The sequence below is a fragment of the Mus pahari genome, chromosome 21, assembly GCF_900095145.1.
Source record: "Mus pahari chromosome 21, PAHARI_EIJ_v1.1, whole genome shotgun sequence".
NCBI lineage: Eukaryota > Metazoa > Chordata > Mammalia > Rodentia > Muridae > Mus > Mus pahari.
Window position 1 is genome coordinate 7,111,798 of NC_034610.1, and position 7,387 is coordinate 7,119,184.

Here is a 7,387-nt window from a genome sequence, read left to right on the forward strand (position 1 = left end):
AGAGAGAGAGAGAGAAAGAAAGAGCACTGAGAGAATCAGAGAGACCAGAGTCATTGTGAGTGCTGTATTGCCTTCCCGTCTCACTGTGTGGCATTATCCTAAATTGTGGATGAATCTGTTGTGTGACTTCTACTTGATGCCGTACTTGATCCTTGGGTCTTTCCTTTACAGTGGTTGTGGGAACCACCGACTGGCCTTCCAGCTTTGCTCTCCTAGTGGAGTCCCTTACTACTATTCCAATGTTGTAATGCAAAGAAGACTTTGGGAGGCTGAAATATCTCTCTGCCCTTCATGTCCCTCAAGTGGTAGGAGAGCTTTGGCATAGACAAATTTCTTTAAGGGTATTTTAGGGTTCTCTATAGGAACAGAAATGATAGAGTAAATCTGTATCTATTTATCAACTATCCATCTATCTATCTATCTATCTATCTATCTATCTATCTATCTATCTATCTATCTATCTATCCATCTTACCTACCTTCCATCTATATACTGTATATCTATCTTTTGTCATTTATGTATCTATTTATTATATCTATCTATCTATCTATCTATCTATCCATCATCTATCTATCTATCTGTCTGTCTGTCTATCTATCTATCTATCTATCTATCTATCTATCTATCTATCTATCTATCTATCTTCCACCTATTTATTATATCTATCTATCTATCTATCTATCTATCTATCTATCTATCTATCTATCTATCTATCTATCTAATCTATACATCTATAATCCATCTGTCTGTCTATTAATCATCTATCTATCTCTTAACATCCATTGACTCTAGCCTTGCAGTTTCCATGAGATCTATAAGGAGACTTTCATCCCCATGTTCCCATTTCTGTTTGAACCTTTCCATTTAAAATCACTCTGCACACCAGACAATACGCTGCCTATTGTTGGCATGCTGGCCTGTCTGCAATGTTTTACTGATATTTGTGTGTGCTGGTATTTGATCAGTGTGTTTCTCTGCATGTGCAGCACCTCTCTCTTCTGTGTATGTCTATATGTGTGTTCATATGTTTATGTGTTTAATCTATATGTTCCATATGGAAGGCAGAGGATGTTAGGAGATAACCAAGTACCAACTTGAACTGAAATCATAGAATTCATATTTGAAATGAGTTCCTCAAGTATTCTCATGGGCTTTCATTTGGATTTGGGGCCCACTGATCCAACTCAGACCATTAAATATAAATATAATCACTTTCAAGATACGGTATATGGAAAACTAGGCAGCCACTCGTGTATCTGTTGAGGGTCCACGAAGTTGATTCCTACCTTGTTGAAGATATTAAAATAAACTTCTTGTTGGCCATAATTTGAAACTGACAGTTGTCACCATCAAATGCTAATTACGTCATTATCCAGCTCTTCACAGATGTTTTGAGGATGCATTTCACACTTGTTATTGCCCAGGGCAAATCATTTTGAGGAACTGTGGCTCAGGTTTGTTGTGATTTTAGCACTTAATTTCAACATCATCCTTGAAATGTAATCATCACTAAGTGTTTGCTATCACGACAGAACTCACAAAAGAAATTATGTCGAGTTGCTTCATACTTTCGCATAGCTTGTGACTGAGCAGTGATTTTAATGATGATCTAAATAGAAGATAATATATTCCTTATTCTTTAATTGGGCTTATCTGGAGCCTGGTGCCTTCACACATTAATATGTAAGAGATGTATACACTTGAGATGCATTCAAAATTATCCAAAGAGTATTTTAAGTGGATAATATCTGCTGATGAATCTGCTTTACAACTTACAGTCCACTCTGCTGTTGCTACATCTTGTTGTAAAATTATGTCTTAGAACATTTGTAGGGTGTTGCTTCAGGAATGTTTGATAGTCAGGAGCACAGTGGACTGAATATGCTGTTTTGGTGTTCAGAGTTATTACAACTGTAGTATTAACTGCAGCCATAGAATGACACATTTCTTTCCTTCTTTCCTTTTTTCTTTCTTTCCTTCCTTCCTTCCTTCCTTCCTTCCTTCCTTCCTTCCTTCCTTCCTTCCTTCCTCCCTCCCTCCCTCCCTCCCTCCCTCCCTCCCTCCCTTCCTCTCTCCCTCCCTCCCTCCCTTCCTCCCTTTCTTTCCCTCTCTCTTTTGGTCACTCATCTTTGAGACATTCCTGAGAGTGATACATTTTTCTCCCTGTAAGATTTGGTTCACAAAGTTTCTTTTTTTCCTTTGAAGTCCAAAGTTCAAGCATAGTTATGAGAACAGCAGCATTTATGCACAGAGACATGTGCATCTGAACCAGTTTCATTATAGCTGATCTATTTAACATCCACCCTGTATCATCCCTGTACTCCAGGCTCCAGAAAACTTCTTTCCTTTTCTTCCCTGGGCATGCCTATGCCCATTTTCTTCTGATGGAAATAATACCTCTCCTCATTTCATGGCAGAGTACTCTTTCCACAGATCTCTGCTTGTCACATGTCCTAAGGTGCCTCCATCACAGTCCTTTCTGTCCCTGCTCCCTGAGTTGCCTGTTTCCTCCTGGACCCCACACCATACTAACAGACAACCCATCTGACTCTTTATTTAATTATCCATCTTTTAAAATGATGTGACCTCTCTCTCAAGAAATGTATATGGTCTGTTTTCTTACTAGTGTATTCTTACAGAGTCCTGCCTGGCACATAGTAGGAACTGCCTTACTGTATTGGTTGAGTCTGGAGCCTCTCTTTTCCTTGAGGGACTAGCATGGGCTGCCTTCCACACTGTGGTTGACTCAGAGAAGCAGAAGCTATGCCAACCCTCTCTTTGTTGATCCTCTTCATCCTTCCAACACAGTTCTGGTCATCTTGTTACTGGCTTTAGCAAAGCCATATAATTTAATTATAATACAAACAGTGTCTAGTGGGCTGTAGCCTGAAGCTAAATGAAGAGTGAATTCTAGGGTTTGGTCATCCTAAGAAGCCATGTTCTCCTCTACATCCCCTACGCTGGCCATGGCTGCCCTGTAGATGTTTCACTACACTGAGGGGAGTCAGACCGCACCATGACGTAGTATCTGCCACCTCTCCCACTCCATTGTCACAGCAATTCTTTCAGCCAGAGCTCACATCAACAGAGGGATAACGGGAAGTTGTTCTTGACATCCAGGGTAACAAAGTATACTAGAGGTAAGGTCAGGGGCCTATGCATGCCAGAGCCACATATAATTATAGAGGTGCACAGCCATTGTCAGTGGACAGGTGGAGAGCACTGTCATTAACTCTGCAATACGCTCTAGTGGTTACAACCTCCAAATTGGATAATATACGTAAGTGTAGTAAAATGTAGAGCCCAAAGCCCATTTGTATCTCTTACCTGGGAATTGCTCACATTAAAGGCAGCACACCACAGAGTCACACACCCATCTGTTTGTTGCCACCTCATTGACAGTAGCCAGGTTCTAGAGTCAACCCGGGTGTCCATCAGCACACGTTGGATAAAATTGTGTTTCATATACACAGTTCAACTTTCTTCCACTATGACCAACAAAATCATCCAAACATCAGGAAAACAGATACAAGTGGAGATCCTCATATTAAGAAAAAATAAGCCGGAGTCAGAGAAGCAAACACGGCATACTTGTTCTCATTCGTGGATCTTAGGTTTTATGGAGATGCATAAAGTTGTTCATGTATATTTGTCTTGAAAATAGAAGTGAGATTGGGGAGGAGGTGGTTATCAGAAAGAGGGAGGAGGAGATAGGAAAGGATAAGGAAGATGAGCACTCTCAGAGTCCTCCACGGACTAGCCTGGGAGTGTAGTGTCTCCATAGATACCACCACCACATACAACAAACACACACTACTAAATTTAGATAAGGAAACTGTCCAAATTGGATGAAAAAGTCAATGAGGAGTGTCTTCTTTTAGTCTTCAAAAATTACTATATTTCTTGGTGGAAAATAGCCTGAGAAGTATTTTCTAACAGTTTAAAACATCTAAGTTTTACAATTTATTTTCTCTTCACACATAACTTTACCTTTTTTTTTTTTTTTTTTTGCCAACCAGTCAGTATATTCAGAGTTAAGTCAGTCCTGATAATTAGATTTGCGGGATCATGAAAGTTCACTTACATTTGAGCTGAATTTCCAAGGATACTAACAATTTAGTAAGTTGAATAGATGCTACTTTGTTTATCAAAATTCATAACCTAGGTACCCACACTGACTAGAAGTCTAAACGTTCTGTACCTGAGCAGCATCATCCATTTGCTGTTAATGATAATGGTGAGGCACCGTGAGCGCGCCTCAGAGCCACCATCTCTGTGGCTTTCTCAGGATGATGTAGAATCTCCACCTTTGTTGCCTTGTGACTCTTGACCAGAACCTTCAAATTTNATGGCTTTATGAGTGTCTTTCAGTTTCCACATAACTTGTCACATAATCTATGGAGATGCTCACTCAACAGGACTCTGCTGGAAGAGAATATTTTCTATACTGATTGCTTTATCCTATCAAATAACCTTAATTTTTTAAACATGTCACGCATGTACATCCAAAATATAGAAAACTACACCAAGGCAGGAGATGCGCACCGTTTCCCTCTCAAAGGTTCTTGTCTTTACTATTGAGACATGCCTGCAAAGCTCTCTTCATGCATCCTTGTGAAAGGCACGGCATTAGACAGGTGTCATTGCATTGCTTGCACACCCGCCTCAGCACCTTGACTGGATCTATATCACTTCCTTTTCTTCCTTCCCCTGTGCCTGCACCTTCCTGCCATATGCAGCTGTCCCAGCTGCAGTGTGAGCTGTTGGCTCTCGCTTGCTTGCCTCATGCTCACACCCACACGCACAACTAAAATCCTGAGTGGAGGGATTGATGACTTTGGATTAAAATGGGATGTCTCCACAACTCAGTTACCTTCCTAACTGATAAAAATCTTAAGACTCTACAAATCAACCGCATAGGAATTTGTTAACACCTCCACTTTGTGGCTGCAGAATATTATGTCTGTCTTTCCTAACTGTTGAAAGCTTGTTTCAGTTCAGTTGTAAGCCTGATGACGCTGTTTCTTCATATCCAACACTAGAGGTAACTTGTTCTTCATCTTGCACACTGACTCTGAATATGTAGGAGTCTCTTGCCTTTCATTTTTTAGTATGTTAATTATACCTAGTGAGCTTATTACTATAATGTTTCCATGCATGCATGTCATGGTGTTTGCCACATGTACTCCATTGCCATCTCTCGTTCCCCTGCCAATCCTCCAATCCCCGCCTTTCCCCAACCAGTGACTCTTCTAACTTTATATATTTTGTTAAAACCAGCAGCTTATAAACTCAAAAATCAGCTTATTAAGAGAATCAAGGTGCTACGATTGAAAGCCGATGCAGCAAATGCAGATGTGGCTGACTTGGAAAATAATTTCATCTGAACTATTTTGTTGGAGATGACTCCTGAGTAGTTTGGACACATTTTGTACTTATTTTAACGGCTGAGCTGTATTACTGTGTTGTGAGATTGATAAATATCTTAATGAGGAGTTTTATTTCTAGGTCATGTATTAAAAGATGAACGGGAGTGCCTTTGTGACAGCCACCCATGTTAAATTAGCATAGGAGAGCTCTCCAGGTTTATTTCCCAGTTGAGTTAACTCCCTTGTAAGAAATCTGGCAAAAGCCTGGAGTTCCACCAGACCTCTGAATTACTGTGGCAAATAGTGACTTCTGGGGCCTTTCTGAGGCAGGCCTGCAATTGAGGCGTTTTTTTGAGCAGGCAGAATCATGCTTTGTATTTTACTTTATTTTTGTAGTATGCGTGTGTTCTGTATACATGTCTATGTGTGTATGTGTATTCATGTGTATGAGTGAGGGCATGTTCATGGGGGGGAATGTGTGTATAGATGTGTGCTATACCATGTGTGTGGAGGTCAAAGGTCAGTCCTGGGTGTTGGTTCTCCTCTTGCCCTTGGAGACAAGGTCTCTTTTTCATTGCTTATCATCATATACACCAAGACTAGATTAACTTGTGGATTTCCAGGAAGGCTCTACCTCCCACCTTTCAGAGGGAGTTCTGTGATTGCAGATACACAAAACTACACCCAGCTTTCCATGTGTTCTGTATACTGGTACCAAGGTCCACACACCTGCAGGCATTGAGTAAGTGGCTCAGCTCCCTTTTCTTTCTTTCTTTCTTTCTTTCTTTCTTTCTTTCTTTCTTTCTTTCTTTCTTTCTTTCTTTCTTTCTTTCTTTCTTTCTTTCTTCCTTCCTTCCTTCCTTCCTTCCTTCCTTTTTCTTTTCTTTTCTTTCCTTTCCTTTTCTTTTCTTTTCTTTTCTTTTCTTTTTCTTTTCTTTTCTTTTCTTTTCTTTCTTTTCTTTTCTTTTCTTTCTTTCTTTCTTTCTTTCTTTCTTTCTTTCTTTCTTTCTTTTTTTTGTTTGTTTGTTTTTTTTCGAGACAGGGTTTCTCTGTATCGCCCTGGTTGTCCTGGAACTCACTTTGTAGACCAGGCTGACCTTGAACTCAGAAATCTGCCTGCCTCTGCCTCCCGAGTGCTGGGATTAAAGGTGTGTGCCACCACTGCCTGACCTCAGCTCCCTTTTCATATTTAAATTGTAGCAAAATATACAGGGCAGGGATGACACTTTCTGCCAGGGAGCAGGCTCTCTTTAATCTCATCTTCCAGCCCTCAGTGAGGAGGCAAGAGTAGAGGCTGAGAAAGAACCTACACATGTTATTTCCAGCAGGGTCCCCAACTCTACAGGACTGTTTCTTCAGGACCTTCTAGCCAATGATCATGGAGACTCAGTGGCTGGACACATGGACACCAACGTCACTCATTGACAATGAGCCATTCCTCAAACATGCAATTTCTGAAAATACTAGAAATTAACGTGGACAAAAAAGACAAATTGCAGACTGGAGCATTCGAGCTATGAAACCACAGAAAACTTGAGANCCAATCACAGTAAGGAAGGAGGGGCTCTTCCTTTTCCTTGGGAGGATTTCTCAAGAATTTTAGAAATTGGAAGTAATTTTCTTAGGAAAAGGATGGCTTAAGTCAGAATGAATGGGGGAGCAAAAGCCCATATAAATGCAGAGGGGACCTTTGATCCTCAGCCTGCCCTCCCCTACAGCTCAGTTCCTGGCAGGAAGAGATGCTCCCCTGGAAAACCAACGCCCCCATCTTCTCTTTGTCCTTTTGCGGTAGAGCAGTTATTCCGCTCAGTGGATGAAAGGGGCTCTGACATATGTCTGTGGAGCACTGTTCAACTCTCCCCTACCGCCCAGGAGTTTAAGAATGGTTTTGAAAAGCCAGTGGGAATCTGACCATAACACTTGATTGCCGAGAATAAAATCCCACAGGAAACAGAAGTACCTGGGTCCCCTTTCCACAGAGAAACTGCTGTCTTCCCACCTGGAAACTGCTCATCAGT